Consider the following 14748-nt stretch of genomic DNA (forward strand, 5'->3'; position numbering starts at 1 on the left):
CCAACGTAGCCACTCACCAACCCACTTCGAAGGGCCCTGTGTGACGCCACGACTCCCTCCCAGCCAACCGCGGCGGCGAGGGGCGGGACTCCATGCCTCCCACCGCCCCTCCCCTTTCCTCCCCTAACTCCTGGGGTCCCTCCTCTTCCTCCTCTCCCCTTCTCCCGAAGACCGGCCCCACGTTCGCTTTCAAAAGACTCGTTGCCCAATGAGTGACAGGGCGGGCCTAGAGTGGCGGCGGCGTCTGCCAATGCGCAGACAGCGGGGGCGGAGCGCCCGGAGCGAGCCTCTGACGGCGGGCGGCGTGTGACGCAGTCGGGCCCTCTGCGCGCTGCGTCCGAAGCGGCGGTCGGTGTCGGTGGCGGCGGAGGCGGCGACTGCGACGGTTTCGTGGCGGCCGCGCGCTGCTGACTGAGCGGCGGGTGGCGGACGGGCCTAGGCCCTCACTCCTGAGCTTCCCATCCCGCGCCGCACTGCGGTAAGTCGGGAGCCCGGGCGGTGGCGGCCGGGGACAGGCAGGCTCCTCCTCCCCTCAGGGCGGGCGGGTGCGCGGGGCGTCCCAGGCCCTCTCCGCGCGGAAGTCTCGCTTCCGGCGCGCACCTTCTGCCCTGACGGAGGGGGCGGGCCCTGCGACTCGGCGGCCCCGAGGCCCGGCTCTTCGGTCGCTGGGAGGGAATGGGTTATCTGTGGGGTCTGGGCCCGGGAGTCTCCTGGTGCAGCCTGCGCTGAGGGAGCGTCCCTCTCTGTGGTTGTACTCATTCATTTGTCCGGCAGTGATTAGGTGGGCCGGCCCTGTGAGGGGCAGCGCCTGACGACCCTGAATACGGGCCCCCCGGCACTTCTTGACGGTGGTGCGGGATGGCCTTTATTGGCGTTGGTCTCTCCACAGGGGAAATTTGCAGCCCGAGGGTTAGGGTAAGTGGGCCGGGAGTTTGTTAGCTTTTTAAAACAGTATCTGAGAATTAAGGTCGGTTTAGTGGAGTAAAAGGTTATCTGCTGTTCTGCCACGTGTTCCATGTAAAGCTAGATGGGGTTTCTGGATTCCTATAGCCATGAGGGCTTTAGGAGTGAAGCCGACCCCCCTACCCTACATCACGTGCAAGTTTTATAGATGGAGAAACCGAGGCCTAGAGAAGGGACAAGATTAGCCAATACCAGATCTGACTCAGTCTAGACGGTTTTCTACTACACCACTCTCCCTAAGTGTTCCAGCCTTCCCTTACTGAGGATTCCCTTTGGGGAGTTGGGTGGGGCGGCGGGGGCATTTGGTAGTTAGAAGCAGACGTAGCTTCTTCAGTAGCGTTTGAGATTTAGTTGCTACCAGCCCTATTCATGGTAAGACGGAAGCTTCATTAGTGGTACTCTAACCTAGAGCGTGAGGTTAGGTTTAGGTACTTTTAGGTTTAAAGTTGGTTAAAGAATTATCGGTGATGTTATATATTAGAAACGAGTCGATAAGACTACATGTCATGGGCTAGTTTGCTGTTCCAAATCTGAAATTTTTATTTGTGTCAGCTGCTGGGGACTCAGAAGAGACAGTCCAGTTCCTGACGCACAACAGTACTGAAGTAGAAAGCGGGAAGTATAGACAAGACTCATAAAGGTAGGCAGCAGTTTTGTAGTTATTGTACCTTGGAACTCATGGCTCCTCTCTGGTACAGAATTCTAAGTATTGTAGTAGAATAAGGTGAGAAAATTAAACTCCATTTTGGAAGAAGAAACTAACTGGAAGAAAGAAAGAGCAGTGATCATTCCCTGTGACAGTTACATAAATTCAGAGAGAAACTTTTGTTAGCTGAGTAACAGAGGGTATGTTTACTTAGTGGCAGAAGTTAGGATATTTAAAAAATAAAACTGGAATTTGGACAGGATGGAGGTACTGGGGAATACTTTGATAGAATTATTTTTTGACTCTTCATTAAGGTTTGGTGAAATTGAATTAGTTGCCACTTTGGTGCATTCACATCAGTCAGATTGTTGCTTTGGTCTGTTTAGATGAAGAGCAAAAACTGAAAAACAGTAGTGTATAAGAGCAGAAGAGAACTGGAGTCTAAATACTAAGACGTGAACAGGGTATATTTACTGTGACATTTTCTCAGTTCAAGCATCACTCTCTTCTGGGAAGCCTTTCCTGGCATTCTCTCCCCTGCAAGCTTCCATAACACTTATTTGATACATCTATTTATAGTACAAATCATTTTGTATTTTAGCTGTTTGTCTTTTTATTAGACTGTGGTAAAATATTTTTGTCTTATCTTTGTATTCAGGTTACTTGGCACATGGTAGGCTCTCAGTAAGTGTGTTTGCGTGAACGAATAAACAAATATGGAGAAGTTAAACCTAAAAATAGTCAATAAAGAATCTGGATATTTGTGTGCTCCTGAATATGGGGCCCAGATAGAGGACCCATACAGTTTGTATATTATGTGGTACTTTGGTACATGACTTTTTTCAAGCTGTGAATTTGGTTTCCTAAAAGTTCTGCTTGCTCTTAGATATCTAGATGCTAGTGGACATGAATAAAGTCAGTTATGTTATTTTATTGTGATATTACTTTTATGCTGGCAATAAACGTAGGAAGTAAGGAGTAGTAGTTCTGATATTTAATTTCCAATAAAGAGCACATTCGTAATTATGCAATTTGTTGGGCCGGCCCCGTGGCTTAGCGGTTAAGTGCACGTGCTCCACTACTGGCGGCCGGGGTTTGGATCCTGGGCGCACACCGACGCACCGCTTCTCCGGCCATGCTGAGGCCGCGTCCCACATACAGCAACTAGAAGGATGCGCATCTATGACGTACAACTATCTACTGGGGCTTTGGGGAAAAACAAGAAGGAGGATTGGCAATAGATGTTAGCTCAGAGCCGGTCTTCCTCAGCAAAAAGAGGAGGATTGGCTTGGATGTTAGCTCAGGGCTGATCTTCCTCACAAAAAATAAATAAATAAATAAATTATGCAATTTGTTGAAAGGTTGGAGGACTAAGAAATTTAGAGATTTAACAGTAGGTATTAGAGGCAAGGTGTATAAACAGTGTTTCTTGAGAATTTGGTGTATTCTTTGCGTTTGGAATTGAACCTGAGTATTTGGTACAGTATGTCTCTAGAGTAGGGTCTCTCAGCCTCAGCACTAGTGACAATTTGGGCCAGATAATTCTTTATTGTAGGGGAGTTGTCTTCTGTATTGTAGGATGTATAGCAGTATTCCTGGCCTCTCCCTGGATTTAGATACCGTAGCCACCCCTCCGCCCCCAAAGTTGTAACAATCAAGAATGTCTCCAGACATTATCAGATGTCCCCTGGGAGGCAAAATTCCCCGTGATTGAGACCACTGCTGTAGAGGAAACACTCCCACTATTTCAGTGAAATCATACCTTTATCTTGCCTGGTGTATGCTTGTAAAGTCAGCTAACAAATTGCATTTTGTTAACATTATCCTTGAAAAACCCCTTAAATTGTTGAAATCTGGTATTGGGAAGCTGAAAAGCTAAGAGTCCTAGAGTCATTTTCTGTAGTTTCTATTTTCTTTTTTTTTTTTTTTTAGATTTTATTTATTCAGTTTTTTCCCCCCAAAGCCCCAGTAGATAGTTGTATGTCATAGGTTCACATCCTTCTAGTTGCTGTACGTGGGACTCGGCCTCACGTTGGCCGGAGAAGTGGTGCCTCGGGGCGCTCCCGGGATCCGAACCCGGGCCGCCAGCATCAGAGCGCGCGCACTTAACCGCTAAGCCACGGAGCTGGCCCCTGTAGTTTCTATTTTCATTTCTGTGATAGCCTCCTGTTCTCTGGGATAGGAGAAATATCAAGGTCTTGTTTGAAAAGGGATAGGCCATTGGGTAAATAAAGCAATATTTATCTCTGTTTTTGTCAAAGAGGGCAAAAGAGCTTGTAGTTGAATTGATGTAATTAAATGTGATGCTGTGTAATTCCATTTCACTGTTATACAGCACTTGATGCCACATAAATATGCATCGATCAGAGGTTTTGTCCCATTATACTGACACTGAGAATTTAATAAATATTGAGAATTATTTGCCGTATTCAAGAGTTTATACTTAATTCAGTGTCATGTGAAACAATTGCAGTTTTTTAGTAGAGAAATAAAAATTGTTTCTTAAAATATAGCTTTAGCTAAGTCTGGTACTAAGAGTGAGTTTAAGCTGGTGGGTAGTAGGGTACATTGGAAAATGTGAAACTGGAGTTAGGTGGACGAATTAGAAGGAGGCTATAGCAGTAGTCTAGGATAGCAGTTCTCAAGTTTGAGGTCTCTAGACTCCTTTATACTGGTAAAAATTATTGAAGACTCCAAACAGCTTTTGTTTATGTGGGTTATATCGGTATTTACTGTACTAGAAATTAAAACTAATTTTTAAAACATTTATTGATTAAAAAAATAATAAACTCGTGTTAACATAAATAATAATTTTATGAAAAATTACTAAAAAGTCACAAGGGTGGAATTATTTTACATTTTTGCAACTCTTTAATGTCTTGCGTAATAGACCATTGGATTTGCAGATCTTCTTTTGCATTCAGACAGTTGATGTGTTGTTTTGGTTGAAGTATGTGAAGAAAATCCAACCTCATACAGATATGTAGTTGGGAAAGGGAGGAGTGTTTTAATAGCCTTTTCAAATAATTGTAGATATTCTTCTTTGACGCTACTCTCAAACCTTTATTTATTTATTTATTCATTCATTCATTCATTCATTCTTTCCCCCAAAGCCCCAGTAGATAGTTGTATGTCATAGTTGCACAGCCTTCTAGTTGCTGTATGTGGGATGCGGCCTCAGCATGGCCGGAGAAGCGGTGTGTTGGTGCGCGCCCGGGATCCGAACCCGGGCCGCCAGCAGCGGCGTGAGCGCGCACTTAACCACTAAGCCACAGGGCCGGCCCTCTCAAACCTTTTTAAAAGTTTGTTGCAATATGGAATCTGAAACCATATCACTGAACTTTTGTACTCTTGGTTCTTGCAATTTGGATAGTTACCCATGCATGATTTTATGATATCATACATTGGTCATTTAGAAATCATTGATTCACTGAGGTATGCAGCTCTTCCAAATGTGGACAAATTAAATTATACAGTTGTTAATATTTCCACCCATCTCATCAGATAAGTCTTTTTAAGAACTGGGAAGCTGACAAGCTCATAGTAATGGACACGAGTTTTCAGAATTCTAGTTTTCACTTAATCAGCTTGTTCAGCTTTCTACTCAAAAGTAATCACACAAGTGTTTTACCTTGAGACAACCCTTGTATTTCAATATGCACGAGTGCTTTTGAGTACTTACCATTTCATTCCAAAGAAAAATCACATTTTTATTAATCACATATTAAAAAGGTGTGTACTGAAATGTCGGGAATTAATACAGTCAATTTTTACTGCTTCATCAAGGACATTCAAGTGAAAGTGGGTTTGATTTTTTTCGTTCTGTAAGTGGGTGGCAATAAAGAATTCAGTGACTGTTAGTACAGTTTGGGGCCACTGTCTTGATTCATGTTCAGGTTACAGCAGTTTTATACACCATTGCTTTTTGTGCCTCAATGGGAAACTCAGCACAGTAAAAAAAAAAAAAAGGCAAATAATGTCTTAGTATTATTATAAAAATAGCTTTGAGTTTATGGACCCCTTGAAAGAGGTCTTGGGGACTTCTAGAGACCTTTGAACTGTACTTGGAGAGCCACTAATCTAGGACAGTGATTTTTCACACTGGTTTGTACAGACCTAAGCTTCTTTGAAAGGGCTCAGCTGATGGATTCTACTGTACCCACCCCACTTTACTTCAGGCAGAGCCGCTTCTGCTTATGTCTGTTTTATGTATTGGGTTCCATAGCTAAAAATATTTGAAAACCACTGATCAGAGGGGAAAGAATTGAGTACCTGGATTAGGACAGTCTGTTCAGGAAGGGAACAGTTTATCCTCCATGAATACATGTTGCGGTCATTCATCACTTCACACCTTTGTTTAGTCTTAGTTCTATGTGCTTCTTTGACACAAAGATTACTGGCATCTGTACACCTAACCTTTCTTGCTGGAATAAGCTTTTTAAGAAATAGGCAAATGAATTTGTAAATAAAAAAAGTGAGTAGTTGGGAATGAGGCTAGAGATATGAGATGAGTGGAAGAGAATGAGTGGAGTGACCGTGGTATATTGTGTACATGTGTGCAGGGAAGGAGTGTTTGTTTTTGTTGTTTGCAGTGGTGCCTTATGGTTGTGTGAAATGGTTAGTAGATGACACTGCATTGTTGGGAAATAAATCATATTATGTATGGAGTTCTAGCTAGGCATTGATCAGTTAAGGTTTAGCGTGAGAGGATATTATTACACTTTTCTAATTAAAAATATTGTAAAATGTTAGTTGAAAAACTAAACAGAAAACTGCTTTTGTGGAGTTCTAGTTTGAAAGCAACTTTGTCCTAACAGTCTTTTGGTGTAGGCTGTATAATTTCTGTTGTTCACATGTGGAAATTGAGGTCTAAGAGGTTAAATATTGTGACTTAATTACAATTACACGGTAGCAAGTGGCAGAGGTTTTTTATTCCTTTTTCAACTTTTTATTTTGAATTCATTTTAGATTTACAGAGAATTGCAGAGATAGTAAGTGGCAGAGAGATTTGAATAGAGGTTTGTCTCACTCCAAAGCTAATGTACTCCTTTAACTACTTCAGTTTGTAAAAAGCAAGTGGTTATGTTAAGGAGATGCAAGAATGTGAGCATTGTGAGGATAGAACTATATTAGATACTATGGATTATTTTAAATTAATTTATACCCTAATGGAAGAAATTGAGCAAAATCAAGATGCTTTTTGCCAGAGCAGCAAACAGCTCACACACTCAAGTGGTAGGTGTAACAACAAATACGTTGCATAACTAAAAACAGCTGGGAGGCATTAGTTTATGTAATAGGGGTTGGAAAGGGGGAGGGGAAGGGGAAGTGTATACTGAAGGGTCTGATCCAACAGTCTTGTGAAGCAGGTGAGGCTTGAGCAGCAATTTTTAGAAAGAAAAGGGGACATAGTTTTTAGAGAGGAAAATAAATGTTCTAACAAAGGGAATGGCTAGATCTGAAGAGTGATCATAGGAAGGATACTGTAAAACAAGAGGATAGCAGATAGTTTTGCTGGAATGTGATATTAGGTGATTAAGACTAGGCTCATCTCTTGTTCCTGGAATTCTGCGTAATTCTACTGTCCCTCTCCTCTCTCATCCGAGGCAAAAATCAGTCCTTTTTCCTTCAGTTTAACTGTGGATGATAATGTCTGCCTTTTCAGTACTTTTGTGAAGAGTAGATGAGAGAAAATGTGCAAGAGTACTTTGTAAACTGGAAAATACTTTACTAGTCCATTCATCTAACAAATATTTATAGTTTTTGCTCTTTACTGAGTTTGATACAAAGGAACTCAGAGAAGTAGAAAGAGAATTACTTCCCATTTGTGTAACTTTCTTTCGTCAGAGAGCAGCAAGCTTGCTTAGTCATTGGCAGTGGCCTGGTTGTTACCATGTTTCAGGGTCTGTCCACCACTTTTCTGGAAGAAAACTAAGTTTTGTCATTGTGACCGGAGTTCACAAAGCTCACAGGTTGGAGGTATAAACCAGAATATCAGTTTATTGAGCTTCAGTTGGGACAGTGGGGCAATACTGGACTACTGGTGTCTGTTATTAAGGCTACCTCTTTCACGTATCTGACAGTCTGAATTATTAATTAGAAGATTGAGCATAGAGAGCAAATTTAAGGACATTGTCTCTTTCTGTATAGCACTATTTCATTTTTATTTTTTCTTTCTAAATATGTCTTCTTAAAAAAAAATGGCAATGAGTAGACGTAGGTCCATCCATAAAGCAAGTGGTTAATCTTTGTAGGCAAGTTCATCTAGGCCATGGAGATAACCTTATCAATTGTCAGTCCATAAGAGAGATTACCTTTCTGGTGACTAGAACTCCCATGTTTGCCAGAGAAATGTCTCTTTCCCCTGATAGTGCTGGATTAATACTGCCAAATTTTGGTTTAATAGTTTCCCTATTTATAGTGAATGCAAAGTCATTTCTCTTTAGTTGTTGGTGTTCTTTCTCTAGGAGCTCTAGACTCTAGGAGCACAGCTTCTGGAGTCAATAATAGTTTTGTGATCTTGAGCAAGTTACTTCTTGTGCCTCAATTTTACCACTGGTAAAATAGGGATGAAAATACCTACCTCACTGGATTCTTGGGAGGTTTATGATTCGTAAAAAGCTCTTAGAGCAGTGCCTGGGGGCCAGCCCCATGGTTTAGCAGTTAAGTGTGCACGCTCTGCTACTGGCTGCCCGGGTTCAGATCCTGGGCGTGCACCGACTCACTGCTTCTCTGGCCATGCTGAGGCCGCGTCCCACATACTGCAACTATAATGATGTGCAACTATGACATACAGCTATCTACTGGGGCTTTGGGGTAAAAAAAGGAGGAGTATTGGCAATAGATGTTAGCTTCTCAGAGCCGGTCTTCCTCAGCAAAAAGAGGAGGATTAGCATGGATGTTAGCTCAGGGCTGATCTTCCTCACAAAAAAAAAAAAAAAAAAGAACAGTGCCTGGGACATAGTGAGAACTCAAATGTTAACTAGTGTTATTTATTCTGGGCGAGTTTCAGTTTGGACCAGGTTAATATATTTGAAAAGATACAGACCTGAATGTGTGATACGCCTTTAAACTTGAATGGACTTAGAAGTTCCACACATTTCAGTCTCTAGGATTACTTACTTCCTTCTCTTTTTGAATGGATTTTCTACTTTTTTTTTTTATTGGAAAAATAGTGTTAGTTGCAAATATCTGCATCCTCTAGATCTTTTGTCATCATTGTTAATAAGAGTCCTCTGAATTCTCTGCCCCCTGTCTCATTTCCCTTCCTCTCTCCAGAGGCAGCCACTTGCATAGTCTCCTCCTTTAGTTTTACTATGTATATATTTATTCATAAATAACAGTGTATTGTCTTTTCTGTTTTACATAAAGAATCTGCCAATTGTATCTTTTTGCAACTTACTTTATTTCATTAAACCTCTTTTACTTGAAATAACTCATAGGGTAACTTTGTCCAAATGTTCTGGTGGTACTTTATTCTTGATACCTTGTCCTGGGTACATACTTAGCAGAGTGCTCTGATTCACTCCTTTAGTTGGGTAATTTAAGGGTAATGACATCACTACATAATAAACTGATAAGTACATTTATTATATACTTATCCTATGAGGGAAACTGGGCTTAGTGTTGAGATATAAAGCCAGATAGGATAGACATTCTTAGCTGTGTGCCTTACTTATCTTATGCTCTTTCCCTCTCTTCTCTTTCTAGTCCCTCAAGAGCCAGTTCACATTCTAAATCCTTGGGAATTTTTCCTCACATTTGCTGCTCATTTTCTGACCTAATTTTGACTTCCTATTGTGCTATTGGCACTTAGATGCTCTTCAAGTTTTTAACGTGTGGGTCCTTCCTCTGATTATATCAGAAGTTACAAACCCAAAACTGTTGGGGCCAGGCAGCTGATGGAAATGAGTGATACTGGGTGGGTATTGTGGCACATTGGAAAGTACATGGCTCTCATCAAAGGGGACAGTTGCTACTAAGTTCCAGACTGTTACTGCCATGAAGTGATTACAGTCCTAGTTTGCTTAATCAAGTTTTCTCATGAGAAGCCAAAAATCTGTTTTTCTCACATATCTATTTTAAACGTTATCAGCTAGTTTAAGATAATATAGACATAAACATTTATACATACATAAATGCATATGTATGTGTGTAATAGACCATGTATATATAGCAGGCCAAACGAAGTGTCTGCTGGTTGTATCCAGCCATTTTGTGATCTCTCTCTTTTTGCAACCTCTAATTAGATGGTAAATTCTACCAAGAATCTTCCTGTTCATGGCTTCCTTTTGTTGTGAGACTTAATCTAGCATAATTTTATTTTTAAGTTAGAAGTTACTTTTTTTTTTTGTGAGGAGATCAGCCCTATGCTAACATCTGCCAATCCTCCTCTTTTTGCTGAGGAAGACTGGTCCTGGGCTATCATCCGTGCCCACCTTCCTCCACTTTATGTGGGACGCCGCCACACAGCATGGCTTGCCAACTGGTGCGTCGGTGTGCGCCCGGGATCCGAACCTGCGAACCCCGGGCCGCCTGCAGTGGAGCGCGCGCACTTAACCGCTTGCGCCACTGGGCCGGCCCCAGAAGTTACTTCTAAAGAAACTTGATCATTTATTCTTTGTTTAAAAAACATATTAGTAGGGCCGGCCCCGTGGCTTAGCGGTTAAGTGCGTGCGCTCTGATGCAGGTGGCCCGGGTTCGGATCCCAGGCGCGCACGGACGCACTGCTTCTCCAGCCATGCTGAGGCCGCGTCCCACATACAGCAACTAGAAGAATGTGCACCTATGACACACAACTGTCTACTGGGGCTTTGGGGGAAAAATAAATAAATAAATAAAATTAAAAAACATATCAGTGATGATTGTCATTAATTAAGAAAATGAGTACATCTGTGTTTCAGACCTTTTGTTAGGTTTTGGGATAATAAATAAATGATACTTTTCCCTACCCTGGAAAAGTTCATTATGTATTAGGAGAGAGTTGAAGGGGTTTAGAGGTTGAGTTCCTTGGGAAGCAGACTCTGAATTGGAGATAGTTCTGCATGAGTTTTATTAGAGTACTCTTGGGATCACCACCTGTGGGAGAGAGGGGAAGGAAGCAGGAATGGGCTGAGGGAGAAATTGAGTTGTGGTATTATTGTCTTAGTGAAGGCCTCAGCCAATCCATGGGGAGTATGAGTTATCGTGAGTTGGAGCAAAGGGGGCTGGCTTTTGGATAAGGGCTCTCCTAGGAAGAGGATATGACCTTGGGTGATGCAGTGCTCTCCAGTGGAGGCAGTTTTGAAGAGGACTGACAGCTGAGGGCTCTCTTTTTGTAAGAACTTTTCAGCAACTGGGACAACAAATCCTTTAGTCCTAAAGGGAGATCTGTGTAGTTGGTGTTATCACAGTGTCCACTATAGAGAGTCAGAGTCAAGATAGTTACGTGTAAACAAATCATAATGTGCTGTGGAAGCCCAGAGGAATGACTTTTTTTTTTTTTTTAATAATTTTATTTATTTATTTTTTCCCCCAAAGCCCCGGTAGATAGTTGTATGTCATAGTTGCACATCCTTCTAGCTGCTGTATGTGGGACATGGCCTCAGCATGGCCGGAAAAGCGGTGCGTCGGTGCGCGCCCGGGATCTGAACCCAGGCCGCCGGCAGCGGAGCGCGAGCACTTAATGGCTAAGCCACAGGGCCGGCCCTGACTGACTAATTTCTAGAGGGAGTTAGGGAAGAGATGACATTTGAGCTAGGTTTTTTTTTTTTTTTTCTTTTGGTGAGGAAGATCGGCCCTGAGCCAACATCCATGCCAATCCTCCTCTTTTTGCTGAGGAAGACTGGCCCTGAGCTAACATCTATTGCTAATCCTCCTCCTTTTTTCCCCTTTTTCTCCCCAAAGCCCCAGTAGATAGTTGTATGTGTGGCATAGTTGCATATCCTTCTAGTTGCTGTATGTGGGACGCCGCCTCAGCATGGCCTGACCTGTGGTGCGTCGGTGCGTGCCCGGGATCTGAACCCGGGCCGCCAGTAGCGGAGCGCGTGCACCCAACCGCTAAGCCACGGGACTGGCCGCTGAGCTAGGTTTTGAAGAATGAATTACTAGGTTGATTGGTAGGGGCAAGAGTAAGAGGGGGGTATTTTTCATTGAGTTAATGACATTTCATAGCATAGTCAGGAAAATGAATGATTTGTTTAAAGATCAAAGGGTTAAATGTATTAGCCATTCTTTGATGTCTAGCTATCATGATAAAAATCATGAGGCTGTTTCCAAAATCTTGGTTTGCTTCCATGGTGATAATTTTTCTTGAAAACACTTAGAATTCCAGTATGATCAAGCTTGAGACTAAGCCAGCCTCATCCTTGCCAGAACCAAAAAGATAGGCTAAGCTTGAGTGAGAAGCTTTATATGTGGGACACATAGCTTCAGGAGTCTACATTGGATTTGGTCCCTGCATTGTCCCTTGTTCTTGGGTCTGGAGCAGATGAATTTCCTTAGTATTCCACATATTCTTGCTTGTTGCTTAGTATCTTTGGTCCTAAGATTGAGGGTGTCCATGGGAAGTCAGAAGATAGGTTAAACTGGGGCTCCACCACTTATCACTTCTTTGACCTTGGAAACTTGCTAAACACCTGATCCTATTCTCTCATCTGTAAAATACAGGTGATGAGCTTAACACCATCCTTTTAGGGTTATTGAGGTATAAGAACTTATAAACTGTGAGATATTTCCCAGGATATTTTATTGCTAAAATCCCTTTGTGAAATATATGTGTGATGCTAAGTTTCTGTGTTAGGATAAGATTATTAAACATCAAATTTTGGTTGTTAGGAGCTATGGTTTTGGTCTCTAGAAGCTAGTGCCACTGAAACCCAAATTAACACTAAAATCTTCTATATAGGGACATGTTTCACAGAAAAAACTGTATTATTCAGCTTTTAAATCCTGACATGTCTGCTGTATAGAAGATCTCAGATTTACATGAACAGATTGCTGTTCATGGGGGTGAATAAAGAAAAATGGGAGGCAAATTTAGCATGATAACTGTATTACATACTCACAGTTTTTGCCTTACTGATGATGGCTCAAAATATTTTGTCAACAGAGGGGCTGGCCCGGTGGTGTAGTGGTTAAGTTTGCATGCTCCACTTCAGCAGCCCAGAGTTCACAGGTTCAGATCCCGGGCACGGACCTACGCACCACTTATCAAGCCATGCTGTGGCAGGTGTCCCGCATATAAAAGTAGAGGTAGATGGGCACGGATGTTAGCCCAGGGCCAATCTTCCTCAGCAAAAAGAGGAGGATTGGCAAGAGATGTTAGATCTTCCTCAAAAAAAAAAAAAAAAATTATTTAGTCAGCAGATACAAGAAAGTAGGTCTAGAAGGGGCTATGACCCAAGACAGCAGTATGACAGAGGTTGCAATCAAAATGAGTTGGTCCAGACATCTAACCCCTACCGCAACTGTCAATTCCTTTTTTTTTAAATTAATTAATTTATATTTTGAGGGAGATTGGCCGTGTGCTAACATCTGTTGCTAGTCTTCCTCTTTTTTCTCCCCAAGCCCTAGTACATAGTTGTGTATCATAGTTGTAGAGTTGTAGCTCTTCTATATGGGACACTGCGTCAGCATGGCTTGATGAGTGGTGAGTAGGTCTGCGCCCAGGATCCGAACCGGTGAATCCTGCACCACTGGAGTGCAATGCGTGAACGTAACTGCTACACCACCAGGCCAGCCCCACAATTGTCAATTCTGAATGAACTGTTGAAAAGCAAATAGACCTGTAGAGGTCTAGAATTCTGCTAAGTACTTCCAAGAATATTTCCCCTGGAAAGGAGAGTCACCAGTTAATATGGTAAAGGCTTAATCTGTCACTTTGTGACACCTGATAAATTACGAAGGCAGGAGACTTCAGGCAGATCTCATTAGTGAAAGAGAGATGATGATTACATGAAATATAGCCTCTAGTTCCAAGGGAATGCATTAGAGTCATTTGAGGAGCCTTTCAGAATACAAATGTCTACATCCCAACCCAGGACGTTTTGGTTTCTTATTTCTAGAATGGGGCCTGGAGGGTTGTAGTTGGAAAAGCTTGCCAGCTGCTTCTGATGTGGCCCTCTTAAACCACTGGTTTCAGTGAGCTTTGTTTAATTGAAGGAGTTGTTAATTTCCTGCATGTTGGAATAGAGAACTAAGTGTTGGAATTTTTTTTTCTAGGGGACTTTAGGGGACAGAATGTTGATTTCTATAAAAGAATAAGGTATTTAGGGACAGCTTCATCTTTTCCAATGTTGAACAAATTGTTTCAGGTGTTAGAATACCTGGAAGTGCTAATGGAACACTGGAACATTGTGGGGAGCACCTCAAAATGTTATATTTAATTCTGTTATATGAACGAGGCAAGGTTTTACCAGAAGAAGAAACTGCTCCATTATGTATATATAATAGAAAAAGCATCACTACCTATTACAAAATTCAAGTAAGCATGATGGCTGTTTTCTGAGTTTTTATATTAAAAGTAGTTTACTCATTATTTTCTTGTCTGCTGGCAGGTAAGTGATAGATATCTTAAGTTTAAGGAAAGTTTATGGAGGGGGAAAGCATTTACTTTTGAGTAAACTATACCTTTAACTTGTTTTCATTCAAATCTAGGGGAAAAAAACAAACTTCTCTTTTGTACTTGTTGTTGGAACACTGGTCCAATTCATTAAGTGACTGGGTGCATAGTTTGGATACTGGAGGGGAGTCATTCATATGAGATGGGGGTTTTACAGCATTTTCTGTAATGTTCCCAGAAGAAGTAGAAGATAGGTAAGTAGGAGACCTTAGAGAATAGTCAGGAAGTAATCTCAGAGAATGTTAGGGCACCAGAATCTCTGGGATTTGGAGATGGGAGGAGGGGCATGCATAGTTTGAAGAACATTTAATATTCCAACATTTTGTATACAACAAAATAGGAAAAAAAAACAACTTTTTGCAACGCAAACTACAGAAAATAGAGCCTGACAAAAACTTGAGCTTCTCAGGTGGTTGAAATAACAGAATATCATTGTAATTTTTAATGGGTACTGTACATAACCTCTTAGATGGGCCATATCAAAATCTAGGATAGTGGGCCTGAAATCTTTGTTGAAAGGGGGCTTAGGTTAAAAAAA

The 14748-nt window shown here is 41.9% G+C and overlaps 1 protein-coding gene across 10 annotated transcripts in view; it reads left to right on the forward strand.

The window, feature by feature from the left end:
• Positions 1-327: 327 nt before the first annotated feature.
• NUP98 (nucleoporin 98 and 96 precursor) overlaps positions 328-14748 on the forward strand; it is a 111152-nt gene continuing 96731 nt past the window's right edge. For 6 of the 10 annotated variants that reach the window (XM_087433358.1, XM_087433363.1, XM_087433361.1 and 3 more), the window contains exons 1-2: positions 328-478; positions 1516-1603. The gene's annotated coding sequence lies outside the window, so the exon portion shown is untranslated. Of the gene's footprint in view, positions 479-686; positions 916-1515; positions 1604-14748 lie in introns of those variants that run through there. The other 4 variants (XM_087433367.1, XM_087433359.1, XM_014790242.2 and 1 more) reach the window with 4 other exon arrangements.

Source organism: Ceratotherium simum, chromosome 7 (assembly GCF_057802395.1).
Source record: "Ceratotherium simum simum isolate JZ-2026a chromosome 7, ASM5780239v1, whole genome shotgun sequence".
Taxonomy (NCBI): domain Eukaryota; kingdom Metazoa; phylum Chordata; class Mammalia; order Perissodactyla; family Rhinocerotidae; genus Ceratotherium; species Ceratotherium simum.